Source organism: Dendrobates tinctorius, unplaced genomic scaffold (genome assembly GCF_039654945.1).
Source record: "Dendrobates tinctorius isolate UK_male_01 unplaced genomic scaffold, ASM3965494v1 ptg000093l, whole genome shotgun sequence".
NCBI lineage: Eukaryota > Metazoa > Chordata > Amphibia > Anura > Dendrobatidae > Dendrobates > Dendrobates tinctorius.
In genome coordinates, this window is record NW_027361761.1 from 27,346,631 (window position 1) to 27,374,501 (window position 27,871).

Below are 27,871 nucleotides of genomic sequence, written 5' to 3' on the forward strand. Positions count from 1 at the left end.
CCCTACTCAAATTCTGACCTGCCCAGCAAAGTGTGTGTGTGTGGCCGCTGGTGTGTGAGATGGAGAGAAGGGATCACGATGGGGCATATTCCTACTTGAAGGGAATCACGATGGAGCATATTTCTTCATGAAGGGGGTCATGATGGGGCATTTGGCACTTAGTCATAAATAATTGGGTTTTAGGTTGCAGTTTGGGCACTCCGTCTCAGAAAGGTTCGCCATCCCTGATTTATTCCTTTTACTGAACACATTTCCGTAAGCCAACAGGTCGGGTTTTTAAATCAATTTTTCAAACTGGTGTTATTAAGTATTCTAATGTACTGAGAATGACTTGGGCTTTTATTGGCTGTAAGCCATAATCAGCATTAACAGAAACAAAAACACTTGAAATAGATCACTGTGTAATGACTAATATATGAGTTTCACTTTTTGTATTGAAGAACTGAAATAAATTAACTTTGATAATCTAATTTTACGAGATGCACCTGTATATGATCATACTTGTGAAAAGTTAAGATACAGTTCAAAATAGAACCAGTAGTTCAACCAGCTAGGTTTGTAACGTAAAAATTATATGAAATAAGCAATTCACTACACAACATACTGCTCAAAAAAATAAATGGACCACCACCTGTGAAATTAATCCGAAGCAGCCCCAATTGTAAATAGATTTCTCCTGCTGTTGTGCAAATGGAACAGACAACCTCTATAAATGGGCATGTAATGAATAAAGATTAAAATCTGGAATATTTCATTCAGTGATATCTAGGATATGTTATTTTAGTGTTCCCTGTATTTTTTGAGCAGTATGTTAACATCTAATTGGTGGAGAAATAAAAACACATTGAGAATAAGATCATACATGTTGATATAGTTAAGTGAGCAGATGTATAATGGTTCTCTACTTTTCCACGTTGAAATTCAAGAAAACACTTTTGAAGCGTTGTGCTCTACAGTTGACCAAAGAGTTGGAATATATTCACGATCAAGCACTGGTGCATAGTGACAAAACCAGACAATGTTACTCATTGACAAAGACTGCTTCCATGTTAAACTGAGTGATTTTGGTTTAACACAAGCCATCGGTACCCTTGTACCATTGATGTCACCCATCACTCCCTTCATGTCCCCATGTAAATTGCAACACCATGAAGCTCTAGTTTTAAAACCTACCATTGACACTTCGGCCTTTGGGAAATCAGTAGAAGATAATCCCTCACTTCCAAGACCATCTAATGGCAACTTTTTTAAAGCTACATTTCACCTCCAGGACTGTTATGAATGGGTCACCGAGGAGGATGGCAGGAACAGGCTAAGCCATCAGAAGACCAGAGAAGTTGTTAACTAAGCAGATTGCAGACCCTTGATCTTACCCACACAACTAGCAGTAGCCATGGAGTGTTCCTATGAAGCCCTAGACGCTTCATCACAGCTGGAGGATTAACTAAGCCTAAAGACATAAAGATGAAATCTAAACTGCCCCAGAGCAGATCCACAAAGGAATAGACAGCCCCCAGACATTGTCGGTGAGACAAGATGAGACAAACACAGGCAGAGAGCAGACTGAGCAAACCGTGGGGCCCAAGCTGTCTAGACAGGACAAAAAAAAAAAAAAAAAAAGATACTGTCTGCAATCATGCACAAAACCCTGAAAAAGTCCAACTCTTCTGATATACAAAAAAACCTGAGATCACATGATCTCACCCCCACTAGATGAGCACTCTGGTATAAACTGGCAGCAAGCAAAAAGATACTAACATAGCAGGGGACTGAACAAACTGCAACATTTGAAGCAGGGCCCAGCGCTGCCCCCAGCAGGGAGCATGCTGAACGCCAACAGCAAAAAAAACAAAAAACACAACCAGATTATATGCAAAGGATTAGCAAAAGAATCACTTAGGCCAGTTTCACATTAGCGCTTTTTAAGCGCACGCACGGCCGGGGGTAGCTCCGCCCCCGAGCCGGCTCTCTGCCCGGCGTGCCCGCCCCTTGCTTGTAGCGCCGCCTACTAGCGGACAGTGGCGCCTGCGATCGGCGCACCCTATCTTTAGCATAGGGTGCGCAGATCGTGCGCAGGCCGTGCGCTAGTTGCGCTTTGACCTGCGCTGCGCACTTGACGGTGCGCCGTGCGCGCCAAAATCCGAAAAGTTTGATTTTGGCGCGCACGGCGCACCGTCAAAAGTGCGCAGCGCAGGTCAAAGCGCAACTAGCGCACGGCCTGCGCACGATCTGCGCACCCTATGCTAAAGATAGGGTGCGCCGATCGCAGGCGCCGCTGTCCGCTAGTAGGCGGCGCTACAAGCAAGGGGCGGGCACGCCGGGCAGAGAGCCGGCTCGGGGGCGGAGCTACCCCCGGCCGTGCGTGCGCTTAAAAAGCGCTAATGTGAAACCGGCCTTAGCTGAACAAGCAGATCAGGCAGGGGACAAAAGAGCTCCAAATGCACAAAGTATAAAAAAAATAAATCACCAGCAACCTTCAAGAACAGCCAGCTCCATTATATGCTCCAGCCAGCAATGCCAGATTCCCAATTGTCAGGTGGAGAACCTCCATCCACCTGATCAGCTCCACTACTCAGTAACCACCAGAGGGAGCTACGGCTCAAATCCGAGCAAGGGAGTTCACGACACTGGACCACATTTTCCACTAATTCAAGAACTATTTCATGCATTGCTCATTGAAGACCCCACCACCTGGAGTCCTGTGAACAGTCACAAACTAGCCTCACTTTCCACAGAGAAGAGATACTGTATCTAGTGTGACTTTTTGAAGAACATTTGGAGAGTGCTTCTATGACTACGAAATCTGAATATGTGGTGGAGAATAAAGGGGACAGAGTGCGCCATCATTATAGGCGATGCCTTCAAGTAAGCCATTTAAAGCTCCACTGCTGATTTTCTTATAGACCACCAGCCTTGATTTAAGATCAAAGTGGAGACTGTTTAGGTCTTCCTAGGTTTAAGCTGGAGTCACACATAGCGACTTAACAGCGATACTGACACCGATATCAAGGTGTCAGGATCGCTGGTAAGTCGCTATGTGATCGCTGGTGAGCTGTCAAACAGACAGCTTCACCAGCGATCAGCACAGAGATGCCGAGCGCCCGGCGTCGCTGGCCATCCCTGTAAAAAAAAAATAGAATTAAAATAAAAAAATATTGTTATTCTCACCTTCCGACGTCCCGCGCAGCCATCCTGCCTTTCTCCACGCTCCGGTCCCAGTAATCCTTTGCGAGAATAACCACGAGACGTCACGGTCTCGTGGTAGCGCGAAGTCTCGCGGTCATTCGTGCAAAGGATCACTGGGACCGGAGCGTGGAGAGAGGCAGGATGGCTGCGCGGGACGTCAGAAGGTGAGAATAACAATATTTATTTTAATTCTATTTTTTACAGCTGATCGCTGGTCTCCTGCCTGTCACACGCAACGATGCGTGCTGGCCAGCGGGAGACCAGGGACCAAAAAAATGTCCAGAGGTTTCTTACAGCGATCAGCCATACCGGCAGGGGGGCCGCTCACTGATCGCTGTCACACACAGCGATCTCGCTGGTGAGATCGCTGTTACGTCACAAAAGTTGTGACTCCGCAGCGATATTGCTAGCGAGATTGCCATGTGTGACTTCCGCTTAAGGTATGAAGAGCTCAATCTTACATGACATGTGATCTGCATGATCTTCTGAATTGAAATATTATGGCTGCTCCTAAATGCAAAAGGTCATAATATTTTACTAAGGGTATAAATATGCCTTTTCCATTTTGGTTTTTAAAGCCCATGGATGAGAGCCGTGAACAGGTTTTGTTATCTGCTGTGCCTGCTCAGAAATTCAAAAGAGCACGGAAAAGTCTTTAGATGAAAATCAAATGCAAATTTATTTCAATTCCTTGGGGGGGACCTATAATTTATGATCAACCTGAATTCTGCAAGAACTGCAAACATATCATTAACAAGCATTTGGTCACTTTGGTGAAGCTGACTGGAGCATCTCCAGATGATAGCCATCACCACCAACAAGGAACGCATAATCGTTGAATCCCAGTTGGATGTCTCCTTCACACAGCAAGACCTCATCCAAATTCAAGATACAAACCAACATTGACCAGCACCATAGAGATGCCAAAGACAGAAGTGAATGCTAAAGATGCCAATAATTCTCTCCTCGACATAGGAGTAAATGGCAAGACATCAACTCCTATCAACAAGACACGCATCGACAACTGCTCTTCCAGTGACTGCCCAGGTCCCAGTTTGGGATACATATGGCTTTAGTGTTCTAGCTCGTGGATGCAAAAAGAAAATAGGTCAGTTTAGCTATTTTTTTGACAATCCTTAGGGGATGATGTCTCCCTTTTGCCTCTCACCTCTAAAGAGTAAACGGCTAAGATCAGAGAGATCCCCAGTACTAGCCGTTACAGCAGGAGCTGCGCCGCGTATGTCAGTCACACTCATGAAGCTCATCGCCCATTACAGCTTCTGTACCAGTGCAATCAGCAGGACAGATATATCCATTGTGGAGAAATGAGTGAGTGATATTTTGATGATATGCATGTCAAGGTGTATAAAATATTTAGATTAATTCCCATGCTCCACAAAAGTATTAGTTTTTCTTTTAATTAAGGAAACAAATAGCAAAGCAATGTGGCCCTTAAAAGGGAATGTCACTCCATTTTCAGCTTATAAGCTGCCGCCACACCCATCAAGGGCTTATCTACAGCATTCTTGCTGTAGGCAAGCCCCCAATGTAACCTGAAAAGAAAAAGGAGTTATATTATACTCACCCGGGTCAATGGGTGGCGGCCTGGTGCGGGGCCTCCCATCTTCTAGAAGTGACATCCTCCTCCTTTCTTCATGCTGTGCAGGCGTACTTCCCCTGCCCTATTGAGGGCAGAGTGAATTAATGCAGTGACCTTTCCTGGCACCTGCGCACTGCAGTACTTTACTCTACCCTCAAAAGGAGCACAGCATGAAGCAAGGTGTTGGCATATGCAACAGAAATGGACTTCTTGTTTATGTAAAGGAGGACTTCACACTATCGCCATCTGCTGTCAGGCTAGTGTAAAGTTAAATGTTTGCTGTATTGTGGGGAGGGAGCTCTCTTGTTGATGTTAGGGTTTTTCCGCTTTTGACTGTATACCAGCAGCATGGCTGTGTGCTTCTGAATTCTCCTCATGTTTACCCATAAGTAGTAAATACTGTTTACTCAAGATAACTTGCTCAGTGAAGTTCTCTCCTGTGTACCGGTGGATTCTCAAAAGGCACACTGCTACACAAGGAAGAGGGTATCTCTAGAAGATGGGAGGTGCTGGACCAGACAGCACCCGAGCCCACCCCCACGGTAAGTATAATCTAACTTGTTTTTCTTATCTTTCAGGATACATCAAGGGCTTATCTACAACATTAAAGAATGCTGTAGATAAGCCCCTGATGGCGGTGGATGCAGCTTATAGGCCGAAATTGGGGTGACAGATTCCCTTTAAACTGATGAATAAGACACGAACAAAGCATGACAATTTCTTCCTTGAGCTGTGTGTCCATCCACCCATCGTCATGAAAGGATCATATTCATTCACCCCATCTACTGTATATGGACTTGAATGACCACTATGCCTTGACCCAGGATTTGGCTCCTGCAGGAACTAGTCACTCGCTAATAGAACCTGAAGTAAGCATTTCAGAATCACCACATGTTAATGAATATTTTACTATATACAACTTCAGGTGTTTTCTTTATGATACTGTACAAGTGCAGTCAGGAACATTCTTAAACCTGATCTGTACTAAAGAAGTACTCTCCAACTTGCGGCTCACAAATACTTGTGCCATAAAGGGGCAAGTAAGGTGTGTTACATTAGTACTAGTGTTTAATTACTAGACTAATCTAGTAAATGAATTAACCATCTCACCTTTGAAAGTACCAGTAGGGTTTTCATTTCACCACTGAATAGTTAGAAATGCATGTTCTTTTGTGTAGTAGTGAACTTACCAGTCACCATCTCCCCCCCTCCCCCAGTGCTTTTGGATCCTCTTCCGCACCATGCTTCCAAGGTGGTGACTTTCCAGATACCTCCAGTGTGTTTGAAAAAACAGAAGCTTCTCTTAGGGCTCATACCAATATGCAAGAAAAAAAAAAATCATTCCGATATCAGGACCAAAAATACAGGCTATGGTCGGGTGACTCATGTGATTTTTTTTAAACTGTAGATAAGCATGTCATGTGTATGCAATCCGTACACAATGTGTTTTTCTATGGAGATAGAAGGCACAATTAAACTCCCTTCTGTGCTAACCCTGTAGGTAATAGCAGGTACGCAGGATGCAGTGACGAGACGAGAGACTGAGTTGTACTTTGAGAAGTAACTTTTATAATTTGAAGCCGCTAGGGCTATACTAAGCAACCAAAACAAAAGTAACAATTGTCCTCGCAGGGACTCAGTACAGCCAAACACTATTAAAGAGAACACGAATAACCTGGCAAAGGCCGGTTACTATAGGGCCGCGGTATGGCCGACTTTGGGTCCTTATTTCCTATAGTGTCACTTATCCGTCCTGACGTCCCTCGGTGTCTGATGAAGCCGCTTTGGCGTTGCAGCCGCTGGGCCCAGCTGCTGAAGATCTGGCACATTCTTCGGGCACCCTAGCGCCCAGGAGGAGTTGGGGCACAACAGGCCCTGGGTGAGTCCTTTGATGAGGTAACCCCCTGTAAAGACAATGGGGTTCCGCTTATTAGCGGGTTCAGGGAGACTCCAGTCCCCAAGCAGGGGTGTGTCGCAGTTACCAGGAGTGGCGGTTGGTAGGCCATGTGCGCGCCCTGCTGCAGCAGGGTGATGGCAGCTGCGGGCGGTGATGGACAGGCCGCAGCCACAGGCTGAAGCGGGGCGGCAGCGTCCGCGGGCAGACCGCAACCGCGGACTGGATTGAAGCGGCAGCAGCCGCGAGAGGCAGCCGACAGGCCGCAACGGGCTGGAGCACAGCGGCAACAGCCACGGACGACCGTGGGCAGGTAGTGACCCTGGATTGGAGTGAAGTGGCAGTTTGTCGGTAAAGGCGATGCCTCCTCCCCAAGGCCACTGTAAATCTCCCCTCTGGTCACTGTCGCTCTGGCTCTCACGCCCCACAGTCTCTTGCGTCATGTCTGCCGTTGTGCTAACTGACTCCCTTGCGTGCTCCTTACCCCTTTAATACTCACCCCTCCCCTTGCTGTCCTGTCACTCTCAGCCGTCCACCTTACTCCTCCGTTCCCCGGGTACAGTTCCCTTAGGAACCTAGATGGCGGTCCCCTTGGTTCCGTCCCGGACACTCTGCGGGGGCCCTCCTCCCTACAGCCCTATATAAAGCCATTTACTAACATGGGTGACTAAGCACATCCGTATATTCATCAAGATTGAAATATCAGATTTTTTTTTATTTTGGCTGTTGGCATTAACACCAAGCAAGTATGGCTGCTAGATGTCAGAGTTTGGACCCTACTACCAAGGAGCTCCTCTTCAACTGGGTGTTATCCTGGGAGTATGGGGTTGGATATTGCCCTGTTTCTCCAAAGAGGCGGCATAGATTTTGGGTGCATCCACTCCCCACCCAGCATCCTAAAAGGGGGCATTTTGACCTGCTGTATGGACATCTACGCATGCATTTTGACAAATTATTTGCCTACATGAGGATTGTCACTTGAGAAATTTGACATTCTACTGGCTAAACTTCGTGCAGGCATAACATTTCCAACGTCCCGTTATCGCACATGCATTTCAGCAGAAGAATGGCTTCTGCTAACCTTTGTAATTTTATGTTATAATTTGACACATGTTCCTAACATACATTAATATTTCACATAACGAATTGCCATATTGTTTTATGTAATCTTTTAATATTGTTTGGGATAATTCTTAACACAACTTCAATTGCCATTCATCTATGTCCATACAAACCTTCCCTTAATTTGTAACCATTTCCATTTTAGGATTCTTGCAATGGGAGAGTCTTCTGCTGCCCTCCATTTAGAATTACTCCTTGGACAAACCACCATCTCCAATATTGTGAACACCTAGTCACAAATATGGGATCACCTTAAGGAGAAATTTATGCCGAAGCCAACCCCTGAACGCATCTCAAATGGGATGTACCCAAGTTTTCACTTTCAACACCGTCTGGGTCCTTTAGATGGGAGGCACATCCAGGTCAATTGAACACCGAAATCAGGGTCCCAATACTACAATTATAAGGTTGTTTTTTTTCCCAGTAGTGATAGCATTGACAGCATACACAATTTTATAATTGTGGATACTAGGGCCTATGGAAGAACTGGAGATTCTTGAATCTTCAATTTGTCCTTTATGGGTCAGCAGGTGAGGAACAATCAAATGTGTTTGCCACCCCCAAGGATTCTTCCTGCTTCAGGTGGTCAACCGATTCCTTTTGTCATAGTGGCTGATGAGGCTTGACAGACGTCATAGGATATTTAATTACAGGCTAATGCGGGCACGACGTCTGGTGGAATGTGAACTCTGATTCCTGCAGTCTGAATTCAGAGTCGACTTCTCAGTTTCCATCTGCCGATTATCGGCATTGTCTGTGCTGAAGGAACCAAGCTCATTCACTGAACACTACGATACGAAGAGTCCAGGAGAAAGCGTCGCCATCATGCAGGTCAGAGTTATCTCCAATGAAGGAATCTTGCAGGATCTGGGTGAGTTTACGCTCTCAGAACAGGATGTGCGCTATATTCTTTTCCAGAGCTCGGATGCATTCCTTCAATGCCAGTAAGCTGCGGTTAATCTCCACTGGATGCATTGGTTCCTCGCTCGTTCCCAGCCAGATCCACCAGCGAGAACTTGCCATGAAGCAGACCCCCTCTGCAGGATGATCTGAAGGCAGGCATGGGAGCTGCTCTTTGCAGAGGTATGACCTGAATCTCTGCAGGTGATGCCAGTTTATCATTCTCAAGACAGCTGCACAGGTGACCCCCTTCTCCACCAGTCCAACCACCTGCACGTCGAGCTTTGCTTTTTTATTAAGATGATCAAAAACTTTCCCATTGTAGATCTCAAAGAAGGTCACAAACATCTTCAGATAAAGATCCTTGTAACCCAGCTGAGAGAGGAGGAAGAAGACATCTCAAGATGCAAACGCATAAAACGCCTTTGGTGACAGACTTTGCCTCCCATCAGGGGCGGACCTACCGCCTGTGCATCCGGTTCATTGAACAGGGGCCCCAGGGGAGAGGGACCCCCCCCTCCAGCACCGCATGGCTAATTATTCAATTTTCAAATTAGCCATGTGGAGTGCAGGAGGAGGAGAGCTAAAGATAGGGTGCACAGAGCGCAAGCATCCGTGTGCGATAGTAGGGGGCGATGACCGGATGGGGCAGGGCTTAGCGGCACCATGTGCTGTGTCGAATAAATGCTAGTGTGAAACTAGCCTAAGGAGTTTTTTTTTTTCTTTCCTTATTTAATTATGTTTCCCCGCAGGGCAGATTGGAGATGGGGGGGAGGCAAAATGGAGGCGGGGCAGGATGGGGAGATCATGTGGCTGAAGCCAAGAATGAGACACAGGGGCCAGGGTGTGGGATATTATTACCATAGGGTCTAATTAAAGGATATTACTGCAGTGATGTATTTTATTTTTGAGCATACTGTTTTAAATGGGGGGGCAGTCCTTTTACTGTGTAGAGTGATACTATGTTGCCTTTCTTCATGTGATGTAATGTGGAAGTTGGGAAAAAATAAGTAATGTGTTCTGCAAGTGGAGCTCTAGATAACTGTTATTTCCTGCAGAGACGAGCCCTGGCTGGAAGAAGTGATGGCGATCTGTGCTGGGTGAAAGATGAAAAGCAAAGATGAAGGACTTCACCTAGATACATCACTGGTGAGTTAGAGTGTTACCTATACACTGACACTATATACTGTATACTATATACAGAGGTCCTGTGTATAATGTCACCAGTGATCACTGCATTACCTGTACGTTATATACAGAGCTCGTGTATAATGTCATTAATCACTGTATTACCAGTACACAGACACTGGATAGTAAGTACAGATCCCATGTATAATGGCACTTATGGCGATAGTATTGTTTTTTTATTACTTATTAGTATTGTAGTATTCAGTCCCTATGTAGTGGTAATGAGTGGTCTGGACATGGTGTTGCGGTATTTGTCCCTTGTATGTGCTATTTGGTCACTTTGTGGCAGTAATATGTGGTCTGGTCATGGTGCGGTGGTATTTGTTCCTTGTATGTGATATTATTCTGTCACTGTGGTAGTAATATATAGTCTGGTCCTGGTGTGGCGTTATTGGCGAAAAAAGAAATCTGCCGGCTATGTGTGATCTGGCGATGGGAACTGTTAAATGTGTGATTAGTGAGAAGTAGAGTTGAGCGATACCGTCCGATACTTCAAAATATCGGATCGGAATGGATCGGCCGATCTTTTAAAAAAAAGTATCGGTATCGCTGATGCCGATACCGGAAGTCCCATTCAAGTCTATGAGACTTCCGGTATCGGAATTGGAAAAACCCTTTCCTGCCCTTGTACAGCCTCTCGGGTGTCTGTACGGGCCTTCCGGGGGTCTCTGCCGGCCTGCCGGGGGTCTGTGCGGACTGCCCGGGGTCTGTGCACCCTGTGGGGGTCTGTACCGGCCTGCCGGGGGGCTGTGCCGGCCTGCCGGGGGGCTGTGCCGGCCTGCCGGGGGGCTGTGCTGATGTCCGGGGGTCTGTGCAGGCATCGTCCGATGGGACTACAAGTCCCATCGGGCGATGCCTGCTACCATGACAGTGATTGACACATTAGCCAATGATGGGACAGTAGTAGTCCCATCATCCGGCTAATGTGTTAAATGTAAAAAAAACAAAAACAAAAAAAAACACAAAAAAAAAAAAAAAACTACATACATACATACTGCATGCATGCTACATACTACATACTGCATGCATGCTACATACTGCATGCATGCTACATACTGCATGCATGCTACATACTGCATGCATGCTACATACTGCATGCATGCTACATACTGCATGCATGCTACATACTGCATGCATGCTACATACTGCATGCATGCTACATACATGCTACAGGCTACATACATGCTACAGGCTACATACATGCTACAGGCTACATACATGCTACAGGCTACATACATGCTACAGGCTACATACATGCTACAGGCTACATACATGCTACAGGCTACATACATGCTACAGGCTACATAGACATACAGTACATATAACAGAGTAACATACTTACCAATACTTGTCACATTGTTCCCCGAAGCCATTGTCGTCTACGGAATAAATATTAACATAACAAACCACAAAAATACTCACCCATGATCCGAAGCAGTCCACGAGTGTGTCCCACGACGATCTTGGGTAGAGAACTGCAGCATCAGCTGATGCTGCCGCTCTCTACGGGCTGCAGGAATCCAATGACGGAAGGTAGGTATCCTTCCGCACTGTATTCCTCCGCCACTTAAAAAAAAAAAAGTCCCTAGTCTCACTTTATGGTAAAAGCTGTGTGGGAATTTCCCACACAGCTTTTACCATAAAGTGAGACTAGGGACTTTTTTTGGAATTTCCCACACAGCTTTTACCATAAAGTGAGACTAGGGACTTTTTTTTTTTTTTTTTTAAGTGGCGGAGGAATACAGTGCGGAAGGATACCTACCTTCTGTCATTGGATTCCTGCAGCCCGTAGAGAGCGGCAGCATCAGCTGATGCTACAGTTCTCTACCCAAGATCGTCGTGGGACACTCGTGGACTGCTTCGGATCATGGGTGAGTATTTTTGTGGTTTGTTATGTTAATATTTATTCCGTAGACGACAATGGCTTCGGGGAACAATGTGACAAGTATTGGTAAGTATGTTACTCTATGCTATATGTACTGTATGTCTATGTATGTATTGTATGAATGTATTGTATGTAGCATGCATGTAGCATGCATGTATGTAGTATATATGTGGTATGTATGTAGCATGTAGTATGTATATAGTATGTATGTAGCATGTATGTAGCATGCATGTAGTATATATGTGGTATGTATGTAGCATGCATGTAGTATATATGTAGTATGTAGCATGTAGTATGTATGTAGCATGCATGTAGTATGTATGTAGTATATATGTGGTATGTATGTAGTATGTAGCATGCATGTAGTATGTATGTAGTATATATGTTGTATGTATGTAGCATGCATGTAGTATATATGTGGTATGTATGTAGCATGCATGTATGTAGTATTTTTTTTTTTTTTTTTAAACATTTAACACATTAGCCGGATGATGGGACTACTACTGTCCCATCATTGGCTAATGTGTCAATCACTGTTATGGTAGCAGGCATCGCCAGATGGGACTTGTAGTCCCATCGGACGATGCTTGCACAGACCCCCGGACATCAGCACAGCCCCCCGGCAGGCCGGTACAGACCCCCACAGGGTGCACAGACCACCGGCAGGCCGGTACAGACCCCGGGCAGTCCACACAGCCCCCCGGCAGGCCGGCACAGCCCCCCGGCAGGCCGGCAGAGACCCCCGGCAGGCCCGAAATGACGGCGCATCATGATGCGCACACCCCGCGCATCATGATGACGTCATTTCGGCTGTCAATCAACTTTGAACTTCCGATTCCGATGCCCGATATTGAAAAAATATCGGATGTCGGTATCGGAATTCCGATACTTGCGGTATCGGAATGCTCAACACTAGTGAGAAGTGGAGTTTTCCAAGAGAGGGCGGTGGGACTGTGGACAGTTTGAAGGGTGGAGGTGGGGCTGGGGTGGAGCCTGGGCAGAGTTTCACAGTGTCCCTGAAAATTTTCCCAGTATGGGGCCCCGAAATTCCTTGTGGCAGCCCTGATCCTGCAGCAGTTCAGGAATTGCAGAGTGCGGACACTGGACAGTGTGGAATGGATGGATCCTCTTGGTCTGGCCTGCCCCAGGTAAGAGTACTACCAGAGCTGAGCAGAACTGAAGGACTGGGACTGAGGCATGATTTTGGGGGGCTCCTGGGATGGGGGGGGGGGCTGAACATTGCAGGCTGCTAATGAATGGGACGGCTCAAGGGGGGGGGGGGGGGTTGAGAAACATGAATCGGGCGGCTCACATAGGAGGAGAGGCAGCATAAACTGGGGGGCCACATAGGGCAAGAAGCACTATGCCAAAAGCAAACCGCATATGGGGGAGAGCATTATGAAGCAAAGGGAAATGGGGGGTGTGTATATATATACATACATACACACACACACACACACACACACACACCTTATCTATATGTTTACATAACTTAGTTGCCCTATGAAGGACGGGGGGCCCCGAAAAATTTCCTGCACAGGGGCCCACTACAGTCTGTCAGCCCCTGCCTCCCATCGCATGCATTTTACCGCTCCCAGTTTGGCCGCAAGCAAAACAAGTGGCTTTCCTGCCTTTGAATATGGACCGGACCAGAGGTTGAGCTGTCAACCAGTACACCATCTCATTAGATTGGCTACACATTCGACTAGAGTTAAAGTGGAAGGTCTGGTTGTCCAGGTACTTGGTCAGATCCACTTTAACCTTGAGCTCATGCACCAGGATTATGCTTTTACTGGGGACAGAAATGTTGATCTCCTTACCCAGTTCTTATTTGTTTAGTGGCCGCTTCATGATGCAAACACAGATACGATGTTTATCTGCCAGGTCCTCCATGCCGAGTCTGACAATTTAGAGTTGCTTCGAATTCCTTAATCATTTTCCCCAAATTCCTAGTTTGGGTAACTGGTGTCAATCCTGTGTGCGCACGCTTGTGTGGTGTCCCCGAGTGTTCAGTCACCACAGACATACTGCACCTCATCCAGAGGTGTAGCATCCCACTTCCCAGGTAAGGTGGGGACACCCAACACACCTGCTATAGCAGCAGGGCATCCTGGATGGACCCCAAGGGAGGAGGATCTCAACCCTGCTGGGTAGTAAAGGGTTTTGGTAGGTGGGTGGAGCTTAAGGGTTTGAGCGGGAGAATAGAGCAGAAGTTAGGTCTGTCATCCCATGGGGGTAAGAAGTAAACAGACGTGTGTGGAGCAGCTTCACGTCTGGAGGAGCTGCTGGAAGGGACAGAGACAGAAAGGAGCTCCCTGAAAAGGGAAAGGATCCTAGAGGCACAGCGCAGTGACTACACTGCCTGTGGGGCTCATTCCATGCTGAAGGAAGTCAGGTGGAGGGATCAGGTCGCAGAAGGTTATCGACTCCTAGCTGTTGTGAATACTCTTTCTGGCCTCCCTCTGGTTATTACTGAACGTAGTGGAGCTGGTCAGATTGACAGAGGCTGACCACCTGATAATGAGGATGACGATTGGAGATCTGGGGTTTGAGATTGGGATTTAAGACAGCCGACTCCCTCTATCCCTGCTGGTGATTTCCTTCCTGCGCCTCCTGAGGTCTGATGTCTCCTGCATGTTCAGCCAAGTGGTTCATTTGCTATTCTATTTGCATTTAATCTGGTTTTGTCTATCTGCTTTGTGCAGGTCAGCCAGCTCCAGCTGGGGCTGTTCTGAATCACCACCCATATGTTACTGCTTGTGCCAGTTTGTTTTGTCCCCTGCTATATTGGTCTCTTTTTGCTTTGCTTTCAGAATATACCAGAGTGCTGATATAGTGGGGGCAAAGTAGTGCAACTTCAGTGTTTTTTGTGCATCAGACATGTTGGACTTTTTGCAGGGTTTTTTGCGTGATTGCAGACCGTGTCTTTCCGGTCAGTGTGGGCCCCATCATTTACTCAGTCTATTTTCCTGCCTGTGTTTGTGTTTTCATCTTGTCTCACCGACGATATATGTTTGGGGGCTATGCCTTTGGGGTCTGCTCCGGGGCAGTTTAGATTTCCCCTTTCTTGCTTTAGGCTTAGTTAGCTCTCCGGCTGTGCCGAGGCGTCTAGGGTCATCGTAGATACACTCCACAGCTACTGCCAGTTGTGTGGGTAGGATCAGCGGTCTGCAATCTGCTTTGATACCTACCTCTCTGGGTCACAGAGGAGGACAGCAGGCCCAGGCTAAGCCACACAAAACCATTCATAACACCTAGCCTAGTGGAGTGAACAATGGACTCAGCTGACAAGGCCAAGGTTGAGGCACCTTTAGGGACCTTAGTTACAAGCCACAGTTACCTTCTCCGGAAAGGCAGCCATAAGGGAGCAAGGAAACTGTCATGGTTATTCAGGATCTTGGACAAATGGTGCAGGGGTTAATAGGGAGAGCCTCTCTTTGATGCCTGGGAGGGTTTTTATAGCTTCAGGTGAGCACCCCTCCCTGTCGTTTATACTCCTTGCTTGAGTGTAGCTGGCACTGCTTAGTTTGTGCTCTCTCCTGTCCCTGTGTGCTTGATTGGTATATGACTGTTTTGACTAAGGTAACATCTCTTGGATTGTGATTCTGTTCCTGCGTGACCTCCTGTGTATGACCCCTGGCTTTGTCTTGACCTCCCTGTGATCGCCCTTCTGTACTATTACTGACGCCCTGTGTATGACCTTATGCTCTGTCTGACCCTGCACCGATATCTGTGTTTCTACTTGCGTCTCCTGTGCATGACCCCTGGCTTGTCTGACAATGGTTTATTCTCCTCTCCCTGCGGTGTCTGTAAACACTGTCATCAGTGCTGTTGGAGGCTGGCTGTAAGCCCCGCACACCTTCTGATGCGGTCACATGACCGTAAGGTCCTGCGGGCATCAGAGTGCTTAGCTGTCGCTCCTCCCCTCCCGCAGGTCCTAGAGCAAGGTTTCCATCGCTATAGCCACGCTCCTGCCCGAGCAGACAGTGAGTACCATTTCTCTGTTACTGTCCATACCTGGTCCCTCTACAAACCTGTCACTCACACTTGCTGTACTATAAAAGTGTGACATTATAAACAACCCGACCATTTTCTGTCTCCTCTCCTCTTGCTTCTCTCTGACCAGACGGGTGTGTGTGTGGGGGGGGCTTCTGCTACTGTCAGATCCGATGCAGGCATTGCCCAAGCAAGTTAAACAGCTTTCACAGATGTTCCAAAAGATGATTGTGGAACAACGCAGTCTGGCCCACACCCAGCAACAGCTGGTCACCACTGTGCAAGGGGCTATGGTTCCTGAGAATAGGGATGTAGCTCTCACGTCTGAGTCTCCAGTCAAATTGCCAGATTTCTTTTCCGGAGACAAAAAAGGAGTTCAGGGCTTTTCGGGAGGGATGAAAATTTTTCTCCCTGAGGCCCCGTTTATCCGGGGGAGAATTTCAAAGGGTGGGGGTAGTTCTCCTTGCTGCGGGGTGCCCCTCAAGCTTGGGCATTTTCACTGGCACATACAGCACCTGAACGTATGACTGTAGATGTGTTTTGAGGCCTTGGGCCGCATTTACGATGAGCCTGACAGTACGCCTGGCAGAGGACATGGTGATTAGTGCACATCAGGGTCGGCACTCTGCGGAGTGGTTTTGCTCGGAGTTTTGGCGGTGGTCAGCCGAGGTCACCTGGGATGATGCTGCACTCCGGGGACTGTTTTGTAGAGGTCTGTCAGAACGCCTTCAGGATGCCCTGGCCCTGCACCCGCCTCCCGACACTCTGGATGAGGCCATGACCCAGGCGGTATGGATGGATTGCTGGCTGAGAGCCAGAGGAGTGATGCTCTCCGAAACATCTGTTCTCTGGAAGCGAGGTGGAGGCCAGTTCTATGCCCATGGAGATTGGCACCAACTCGATCAGAGAAAAAGGAGAGGAGACGTCAGCATGATAAACTGTTTCTACTGAGGGGAGTCAGGACACTGGAGGAGAGACTGCCCGTCTTGTCAGACATCTGCCAAGCTGTCGGGAAACTACTATGTCTGGGTGGTGATCGAGGAGGCTGCCCAGACCCTCAGGTACTTTTTTCCCCTCATGACCTTAATTTTTGCTTACTATCGAACTGGTGGTAGACAATAGTTTTATTTCTACAGCCTTGGTGGACTGCGGTTCATCCCTGAACTTGATCAGTTCTAGCACCGTCTCCAGGGTCAAGATAGGGACAGTCAGGTTGGAGACCCCCCTGAAAATCGTAGCCATTGACTCATCCCCGCTCACCCATTCGGGTATCTGTTATGTTTCCAATAATTTCGTTTTACAGGTTGGTTCCTCCCATGTTGAGGACATGAGATGTTTTGTGATGGACAACCTGCCCAAAGGGCTGGTGTTGGGCATGCCGTGGCTTCAACGGCACAACCCGGTAACCGATTAGGAGAAAAGAATAACTGTTAAATGGGGCCTGAATTGTATTGACTGTTCCTATAAATCTGTGTTGTGGTTCTTCTGCAAAACCTGTCTGAGTCTTCTGTTTGTCTTTAGGGTATTCCAGAACATCTGAAGGAGTTTGAGGACGTGTTCTCCGAAAGCGAGGCCAAGGCATTACCCCCACACAGGCCGTATGACTGCACCATTGACCTGATCCCTGGGGCCAAATTACCCAAAGCCCGTCTATTTAATTTGTCAGGACCCGAGCGTCTGGCAATGAAAGATTATATAGCGGAAAGTCTCCGTAAAGGTCATATTAGACCTTCAGTTTCCCCGATAGCAGCGGGGTTCTTTGGAAAAAAAAAAAAAAAAAAGAAAAGATGGTGGCCTGTGCCCTTGCCTCGACTTTCGGGAACTCAACAAAATCACCATCAAGAATGCGTATCCCTTACCTCTGATTCCAGATCTGTGCAACCAACTCTCGGGGGCCAAGTGGTTCTCCAAGTTAGATCTTGGGGGGGGGGGGGGGGGGCTATAATTTGATAAGAATAAAAGTGGGAGATAAATGGAAAACTGCTTTTCTCACCACTGACGGGTTATTTGAAAACCTTGTGATGCCATTTGGCCTCGCTAATTCTCCAGCAGTTTTTCAAAACTTCATCAATGTAATATTTGTGGACCTAATTGGCCACTTTGTCATCATTTATTGAGACAATATTTTGATTTATTCAACTGACGAACACTCATTTGTCACATGTGAAAGTCGTTCAGAGACTCAGGGAGAACCAATTGTTTGTCAAATTGGAAAAATGTACATTCTTTGTTCAGGAGCTAACCTTTTTAGGGCTTATTTCTCCACAGGGGTTTCGGATGGATCCAAAAAAAAAGTGCAGGCCATTGCAGAGTGGGTTCAGCCCCAGGACTTTAAGGGTCTGCAGCGCTTTTTGGGATTCACAAATTATCAGAGATTAGGCGTTTTTCGCAAATAGTGAAACCCCTCACCGACCTCACATGTAACGGGGCTGATATGAAAAATTGGTCTCTCCCGGCTAAACAATCTTTTTAATTCTGAAAAATTGTCTTATGTCTGCTCCGATACTGGTACAACCTGACCCATCCCTGCCTTTTGTTGTGGAGGTCGATGCTTCCGAGGTGGGGATGGGGGCTGTTTTGTCTCTGGTCAGAGTAGCTGGTCCCCATCTCAGACCCTGTGCATTTTTTCCAAAAAATTCTCTCCGGCGGAGAGAAATGTGGGAAATAGGGAGCTCCTGGCGATAAAGCTGGCGTTTGAAGAATGGAGACATTTTTTGGAGGGAGCAGAACATCCAATTACGGTCATCACCGACCACAAAAATCTGGAATACATTAAAACAGCGAAAAGATTGACTGCCAGACAGGCCCAGTGGTCACTTTTTCTCGGTTTCAATTCTTTATTACTTTCCAGCCTGGATCCAAGAACGTGAAGGCGGATGCTTTGTCAGGAAGTTTTGAACCATTGTCTGCCCCCGAGCCACAGTCATCCATTCAACCAAGTGCCAAGCCTCCTCAGATTGTTTGTACCACAGCATCTACGTTCCAAGTTGTTACGGGAGTTTCATGACTCTAAGTTGGGTGCTCACCCAGGTATTGCAGCCACATGTGAGGCAGTGAAAAGTGTGTTTTGGTGGCCATCTATGTCTACAGAAATTAAGGATCATGTCATGGCATGTGGGGTTTGATCCCGTTCTAAGAGCTCTCATTTCCGGCCGGCCGGGGAATTGGTACCTTTACCAGTTCCGAGAAGGCCATGGATGCATCTGTCCATGGACCTCACCAATCTCCCTCCTTCCTGGGGTAACACTGTGGTCTGGGTAGTCGTGGATAGATTCTCAAAGATGGCACATTTCGTACCCATGGCCAAACTACCCTCAGCCGAGGTTATTTCAAAGTATTTCCTTTCACAAATCATCCGTCTCCTTGGGGTACCTACCAATATTGTATCCGATAGGGGGACACAATTTATAGCAAAATTTTGGCAAGCCTTTTGTAGGAAGTTGGGGGATTTCTCTGTCTTTCTCCTCAGCATACCATCCGGAGAGCAATGGACAAACGGAGCGCACCAATCAGTCATTGGAACAAATCCTCCGGTGTTTGACCTCAACATTGCAAGATGACTGGGGCGACGCACTGCCCTTGGCAAAGTTGGCTTTTAATAACCGGATCAATCAATCCACAGGTAGGTCACCTTTTTTCATTAATCTAGGATTAAACCCGCATTTTGGTGAGTTTTCACGTTTGGATTCAAACTATCCGGGGGCCGAAGATTCAGTCAGGCAGATTGGTGATCTGTGGGCTAAGGTTCGAGCAAGTATTGGGAAGGGGAAGGAGCAGGAAAAGTACAGACACTTTGCGGATATTAAGAGGGATCCAGGTAAGACCCTATATTGTGGGGACAAAGTATGGCTCTCGACACAAAACATAACCTTAAAATTCCCGTCCGCACAGTTGGGCCCTAAATTCATTGGTCCATATGTGATAACGGAGGTGATTAACCCGGTGGCTTATCGCTTGCTCCTTCCATCTTTAAAATTGCATAACGTTTTTCATAAATCCTTACTCAAACTTGTTGGTTCAGTGAGGGAGGAAACCACACCATTACTGCCTCCGGTATCGGTGGATGGCCATCTGGAATTCGAGGTACAAAACATTATGCATACTCGTTGGGTACGCGGTTCTCTGCAGTATCTCGTCCATTGGAAGGGGTATGGTCCGGAAGATCGATCATGGGTACCGGCTAGTCTGGTCAGAGCGCACCATGTGCGATATCCGGGGAGGTCTGGGGGTCCGGAGGCCCCCTGTTGGAGGGGTACTGTCATGGTTATTCAGGATCTTGGACAAATGGTGCAGGGGTTAATAGGGAGAGCCTCTCTTTAACGCCAGGGAGGGTTTTTATAGCTTCAGGTGAGCACCCCTCCCTGTCGTTTATACTCCTTGCTTGAGTGTTGCCGACCCTGCTTAGTTTGTGCTCTCTCCTGTCCCTGTGTGCTTGAGTGGTATATGACTCGGTTTTGACTACGGTAATGTCTCTTGGATTGTGATTGTTCCTGCGTGACCTCCTGTGTATGACCCCTGGCTTTGTCTTGACCTCCCTGTGATCGCCCTTCTGTACTATTACTGACGTCCTGTGTATGACCTTATGCTCTGTCTGACCCTGCACTGATATCTGTCTCGGTTTCTACTTGCGTCTCCTGTGCATGACCCCTGGCTTGTCTGACAACGGTTTATTCTCCTCTCCCTGCGGTGTCTCTAAACACTGTCAGTGCTGTTGGAGGCTGGCTGTAAGCCCCACCCACATTCTGACACGCAGTCACATGACCATAAGGTTCTGCAGGCATCAGAGTGCTTTGCTGTCGCTCCTCCCCTCCCGCAGGTCCTAGAGCAAGGATTCTATCACTATAGCCACTCTCCTGCCCGAGCAGTGAGTACCATTTCTCTGTTACCGTCCATACCTGGTCCCTCTACAAACCTGTCACTCACACTTGCTGTACTATAAGTGTGACAGAAACGCAGAGAGTACGTTATCCGACAAGATCCATGGCTGCTGGCCTGGGACACTGACTGAGGTGTTGGGAAGGAAGAGGAGTAGAAAAAAGCCAGCACAGTGAAATGGCCAGAAAAGGCACATACTGAAGGGAGTGCTGGAAAGGTGTTCTTCATCTGCCTGGGAGTTGACTGGGCCCCTCACCTGAAGGACGCAGCACTAAGTTTGCATTTGTGCACACCAGAACTGAGTAAAGCTTTGGAACTGCACCCAGCTGTGTCCTCTGACAACTTTCTGCAACACTCACCACTGCTACATCTCTGGCTGAATACTACATCTACTATTATCAGTAAATACCACATCTTTTGCATCACAACTGCACCGGGACAACAGCTCTGCCTGTGGAGAGCTATTCCAACTCTGCTGCATCACATCATCAGTCCCAGAGGATCTCCACTGCAGCGCTGGTCACCTCTGACCAGAAATCACAGTTGGCATCACGAACACTTTACAAAAACTATATTTCTCCCCTATAAATACCCCTTTTATTGGAAGCCCAGGGCCATGGACCGGGTCACTGCTACCTTGATACTTCCCCTTTAAGAAGTGGCCCGGTACCAAGTAACACCACTGCTCTGGTGGGCGCTCCACAGCTCATTGTTCTGCACTCACTGCTCCACGTTTACTAGTCATTAATTACATTTTTCACCATAATGGATTTTCTTCTACCTGGAGTGTTCTTGGGTGGGGGGGGGAAATTGGCGGCCTTCGTGAGTGACTCTCGGTAGAAGCAGTCTCTTGTGGATGCTGCTCACCCTGGTGGACGGCATTTTTATATCAGCATAGAGTTCAGGCTGCTTGGTGGGCGTCACCTCCACCTCCCTCTTCTTGGAATGTTTTCACAGACCTCCCAGAAATAAAAAAAAAAAAAAAAGCCAATTCCCAGATTCCTACAAGAGGCCTCGTTCCTCTGCAGGGACATGCTCTTATTCACATTGGGCTGCTCGTCCATCCCGTCCAGTAACTCCGGGTTCATGGTCTCCACATCCACAAATGAGATCATTCCTATTACTCGCACTGCCTTCCTCCCACTCCAGAGAGCAATCATATCAGTTAACCTGGACCGGCTGCCTGCACGTGAATGGCCCCATTACTCCCCATAAACTTTATAACCAAGCCCTCTACCAGTCTACATAACTGCTCCATGACAGCACACAGTTAACAAGCAATGAGAGAGGGGAAAATGCAAGGAGTGCTCCATGTGACAGTGTGCACCGTGTCTGCTGGCTTGTCCGGTAACAGCTTCCACCACTCTGCAGCACCGTGACTTCCCCGCCATCCTGTTGCCACTTTTACACTTAATGCGCCTTTGGCATTTTGACCTCAAAATGGAGGGTATTGCTTAGTGCCCTCCAATTAAGTGAGCAAAATGTGAAGGTTGGCAATTTTACCTGTATCCATGATTTGCCTGTGTATGGATGCTGACGGAGGATTGGCTATCAATCCTGGTCAAATTGCACAGGCTTTGTCCAGAGGCAGAGAGCTTTCAGGCCTCAGTTCGTGAAATCCTTGCGGATATTACAACTGAGGGATCTATACCCTGGCAAGAAAATGTTGACCCATGATGTTTTGCTTAAATATTTGTATTGATTTTGATGAACACATGGTATGATTATTTAAATCAATATTTTTGCTTTACACAATGCATACAGGAATTTTTTGGGAACCAAATACATAATTAGCAGAGAAAAGTTTTATTTTGAACAAAATACGAAGAAAATAGCCTTCATTTTGGCATAACTAAGAAACAGCCAACGTTGGCAATGATTGTGCTATTTGAACAATACCAAACAAAGTCACATCGTTCTTTTTGGATTTGTAAAGTTGGTGAAAGGGGATTGGTTGGGTTTTCGAGAAGGGTGCTTTGCTGATGTGTTTGGTATTGATTTATGGCTGCTGGGGGGGCTAGTGCTGTGTTGGGATTGGTTGTTGGCAAGAGGGCATATGATCCACTGGACCGTGATAATACGAACCAGGTTTATGTGCATGTTGGCGGTAAGATCTTTGGTTGGTTTGGCCATTATTAGAAGTTTGCTGTGGAGAGCCAGGATGCCAGGGTTCACCCTGGTGAACCAAGTTGGATTGCCTGTACTGTGAACCATATTGGCCTTTCTGCCCATGCATTTGGGATGTGGTACATGCTGGCTGAGTATGTGTGTGGGGATTGATGGCTGTGGGATTGCAAGTCCAAACTAAAGGAGATCTTGGTGGCAGGCCTATTGTGGCATGCCCCTGTACGTATTGACCTTCCACACTCATATGAAGTTACCATGATTGAAGAGAACGTACAGTGGAAGATTAACGATTTGAGTCAGTAGGTGGCAGAGTTGAAGGTGGTTGGTGCGACTCCATAGTTGCAGGCCCATGAGCATCCCCTGAGCTGGATGCATGGTGGCACTGAGCCGTTGCTGGTGTCTATATGTAGCAAAAAGATACCAGAGATTTGGGGGATGGAAGTAGGAGGTGTAGTATTGATGTTTTGGGGTCCAGCCTAAGTTCTGTTTCTATTTGGCAAAGATATTGGGCCAAGCTGTGACAAAATGCCTCCTCTCCATCATCCAACATTGTTCGATCAATTTAAGCCATTACATGGCTATCAATTTGCCTCTTTGACACTAAATTTTGTGCATCACTCCTGTGCATTCGCTGTGGTTGTGATGCGTGGCTTGAGGTATCTAGGGGCAATGTAGAACTGCTGCTCCTGACATGTTCTTCCTGCTGTGCAGCTTCCTCTTGTAGGTCCATGACCTTCCTCCTCTGATTGTCCAGGGATATCTTCCTCAGATGGGCGTTAATCAACAGGTTGGGAGGGCCCTGCCTCTGCGGCTGTGTCTTTCCTATATGTTGGATTTTGTTCTATATGTAAAAAATTTTTTTAATTTGTTAACATTTTGGATGTTAATACAAATGTGTTTTTAAAAGCTTTGACATCAGACGTACTATTACGTCCATGTTCCCTGGGCCAATTTGGCCATGGACGGAATAGCAAGTCTCAGCGATTGGCCGTGCACACGGGTGGTGTGTGGCTGATCATGGCCGGGTGTCAGCCGATTCTCAGACCGCTCCCGGCACTTAAACACCTGGAATAATGCGATTGACAGCCCCTCTGCCTTTGGATGGCAGATCCTGTGACGCGGGGTCCCGATCACTGCCATGGTAACTGATGACGACATCCAGATTACCAGAAAGTATTAAGTTACGTACCGGTAACGGTATTTTTCGGAAGCCCATGACAGCACCACGAGAGAGGGGATCCGCCCCCAAAGGAACAGGAAACCTACAGATACAAAAAGGGCAGCACCTCTCCCACGCATCAGTTGGATTACAGAGCTTGAGAGGCTACCATGGTTAGTACACAACATATAATATATACAACATATCTACCCTATTTACCAGAATTATTTTATACCATCTCCCCCATAAGGCGACTTTATGAACAATCTTCTAAAGGAGTGCACCCCTATATGTGAACAAGGGAGGGAACTAAGGGTGGTGTCATGGGCTTCCGAAAAATACCGTTACCGGTACGTAACTTAATACTTTATTCGGACTCCCATGACAGCACCACGAGAGAATTACAGAGATTTAAACTAACTTAGGGAGGGACTACAGCCTGCAGCACCCTTAGCCCGAAGGTGAGGTCTGAGGAGGCCCCCCCATGTCTAACCGATAGTGGTTAAAGAAGGTGGAAGGAGATGACCAGGTGGCCGCCTTACATATTTGATCAATTGATACTCCAGATCTTTCTGCCCAGGATGATGCCATGGCCCGAGTGGAATGCGCCCTCAGATTCTGTGGAGCTGGCCCGCCACCTGCTGTGTAGGCAAGAGAGATAGCCTCCCTAATCCACCTTGCTAACGTGCGTTTTGATACTCTGTATCCTTTCCTGGGACCTTGGAAGGATAGGAATAATGCGTTTTCCTTCTTCCAAGGATCCGTGGCTGCTAAATATGTAAGTAAGCACCTCCTAATATCTAATGCCTGAAGTTTCTGCTCTTTAGGGTTGGTTGGATTAGGGAGGAAGGAAGGCAGAACTATCTCCTGTGTCCTGTGGAATTGTGTTGCTACCTTGGGAAGGTATGCTGGATCTGGCCTTAGGATTACCCTATCTTGTAGGAACTCTGTAAGGGGGCAATCTGGAAAGTGCCTGTATGTCGCTCACCCTACGTGCGGATGTTATCGCTACCAGAAATGCTGTCTTAAGAGATATAATCTTTAGTGAGGCAGAATCTAAAGGTTCAAACGGACTTTCCGTCATGGCTGTAAGGACTAAGTTTAAGTCCCACGGCACACATCTGTCTTTGTGTATAGGTCTCGATCTGGCCGCTGCTCTGATGAACCTTGCTACCCAATAATTTTTTGCAATATCACCTGCAAACATGGCCCCTAAGGCTGAAACCTGCACTTTTAATGTACTTGTGGAGAGACCCAATTCGAAACCTTTCTGGAGAAATTCCAGAATATGTTTCGTGGGAAGTCCGTCTCTGACGTCAAAGTGAAAGGTGGACAGGAAACATTTCCAGGTCCTAGCATAGATGTTAGTGGTAGTTAATTTTCTGCTCTTTAGGAGGGTGTCAATTAAGTTCTTGGAGAACCCTCTATCTTTTAATAGTGACCTTTCAAACACCACGCCGTCAAATGAAGTCCCGCTACTTGTGGGTGGCTGACTGGCCCCTGGTAGAGGAGATCCGGAAGGTTCGGCAGTACCCAGGGATCGCCTACCGACATGGTCCTCAACCATGCGAACCAGGTCCTCCTGGGCCAAAAGGGGGCAATTAGTATGACTTTTGCCCGATCCTCTCTGATCTTCCTGACTACCAGAGGAAGAAGATTCAATGGCGGGAAGGCGTATGCCAGAGAAAAGTCCCATCTTATCAGGAGGGCATCCACCGCCAGGGGATTTTCCCTGGGGTTCAGAGAGCAGAACGATCTTTCTTTTCTGTTTTCTCTGGTGGCAAAGAGGTCTACCTCTGGCTGACCCCATCTGCGGACAATCTGATGGTAAATATCTTTGTTCAAAGACCATTCTCCTTGTCTTAGAGCCTTGCGGCTTAAAAACTCTGCTCTTACGTTGTCCTTTCCGCTGATGTGGAGCGCGGTTAAAGACAGAAAATTTCTCTCTGCTATCTGGAGGAGCCGTTCTGTTATCTGCATTAGCGCGCTGGAGCGGGTTCCACCTTGGTGGTTGACATATGCTACCGCTACTTGGTTGTCCGAGTGTATCCTCACATGATGGCCCTGTAGATACATAATGAGTTTGACTGCCCGTTCTATCGCCAATAGCTCTCTGGTTGGATGAGATTTCAGAATCAGAATCCCACTGTCCCTGTAACACTATGTCCCCCATATGGGCTCCCCAACCAAAGGAACTTGCGTCTGTGGTTATAATACGGGTTATCTGTGTTATCCAGGGCACCCCTGATGCTAGGTTCTCGCTATCGAGCCACCATCTCAGTGATGTAACAGCTGAGGGGCTTAGCAACATTCGACCTTGTAAGGAGCCTTCCAGGGCCCTGCTATTAACCAAGACGTCGTTTTGAAGGGCTCTGGTGTGGAATTGTGCCCACCTAACTGCTGGGATGCATGAAGTTAGAGAGCCTAACAGGGACATGGCCTGTCTGAGGGTCATAGATGGATTATCAATTGCCCGAAGAACCTGCTCCTGTATCTTTTGTAATTTATCTAGTGGCAGCAGGCACTGCCGAGTCTCTGAATTTAGTAATAAGCCTAGAAACTTCTGTATTTTCAAGGGCTGGAGTCGGGATTTTTCGTAGTTTAAAATCCATCCGAGGTTTTGTAACCTGGATCTAGCTTTTTCTATCTGGGATCTACAATGACCCACTGATTTTCCCACAATCAAGAAATCGTCTAAATATGGAATGATTAAGACGTCAACCTCCCGTAAATGAGCCATAACTTCGGCCACTATCTTTGTAAATACCCTGGGTGCTGCCGAGAGACCAAAGGGAAGGGCTCTATACTGATAATGACGCACTGTGCCATCTACTGAAACTGCCACCCTCAGGAACTGTTGGAAGTCTGTATGGATAGGTACATGATAGTACGCATCTTTCAAATCTATGACTGCCATAAAACAACCTTTAAACAATATTTTTATTGTTGTATTAATGGACTCCATTTTAAATGTACGATTAATCAAAAACTCGTTAAGGGAACGAAGGTTTATAATCATTCTGAATGTCTTATCAGGTTTCTGGATTAGAAACAGGGGAGAGTAAAACCCTCTTCCTCTTTCAGCTTCTGGAACCTCTACCAGGACATTTTTTTGGCATAGGCTCAAGACTTCCGCTTCCAAGGCCGCTTGTTCGAGATGAGAAGATCTTAAGGGGGTTAGTTTAAAGGTATCCCGCGGGATCTGGGTAAATTCCAATCTAAGCCCGGTGGATATTACCTTGCGCACCCAGTCACTATTTGTAATCTGTGACCATGCCGGGAAGAAGGATGACAGTCTACCCCCCACGGGAATTGCTAGTCATTGATTTGGTCTATTTTGATCTCTCGACGAGCGTGTGAACATATAGCCCGTACCTCTTCTCCTTCTGTCTTCCCATCTGGGGCGATCTCTAAAAGGCGAAGAGTTGCGCCTTCTCCCCTGGGCGAATCTCCTACCAAATGGACGACGGTAGGACGCAGAGGAAAGGTTTGGGAATTTTTTCTTGTCGTCTCCCGCCTTCTCGAGCAGCTCGTCTAGGACAGCGCCGAACAAATGTTCGCCCTCACATGGAATCGCACAGAGCTTTGCTCTGGACTGAATGTCTCCCTGCCAGCACTTTAGCCACAGGGCTCTGCGAGCTGCATTAGAGAGACCTGCTGCTCTGGTGGCCATTCTCACTGCATCCGCTGAGGCATCTGCTAGGAAGGCTGCTCCCTCTTGGATGGTCGGTAGGGCCCCAAGAATTGTCTGTCTTGATGTACCCTGTTTTAGTTGTGACTCCAACTGGTCCAACCAGACCATCATGGACCTGGCCGTGCACGTTGAAGCCACTGCTGGTCTTAAGGACCCGGCCGCCATTTCCCAGGTGTTTTTAAGGAAAGTATCAGCCTTTCTGTCTAAGGGATCTTTAAGGGATCCCATGTCCTCAAAGGGCAGCG

The 27,871-nt window shown here is 47.3% G+C and overlaps 1 protein-coding gene and 1 pseudogene across 3 annotated transcripts in view; both read right to left on the reverse strand.

The window, feature by feature from the left end:
* LOC141098630 (kinesin-like protein KIF2C) overlaps window positions 1–24,053 on the reverse strand; it is a 64,679-nt pseudogene extending 40,626 nt beyond the window's left edge.
* EVA1A (eva-1 homolog A, regulator of programmed cell death) overlaps window positions 1–27,871 on the reverse strand; it is a 724,576-nt gene that overhangs the window by 476,259 nt on the left and 220,446 nt on the right. The window lies entirely within an intron of this gene.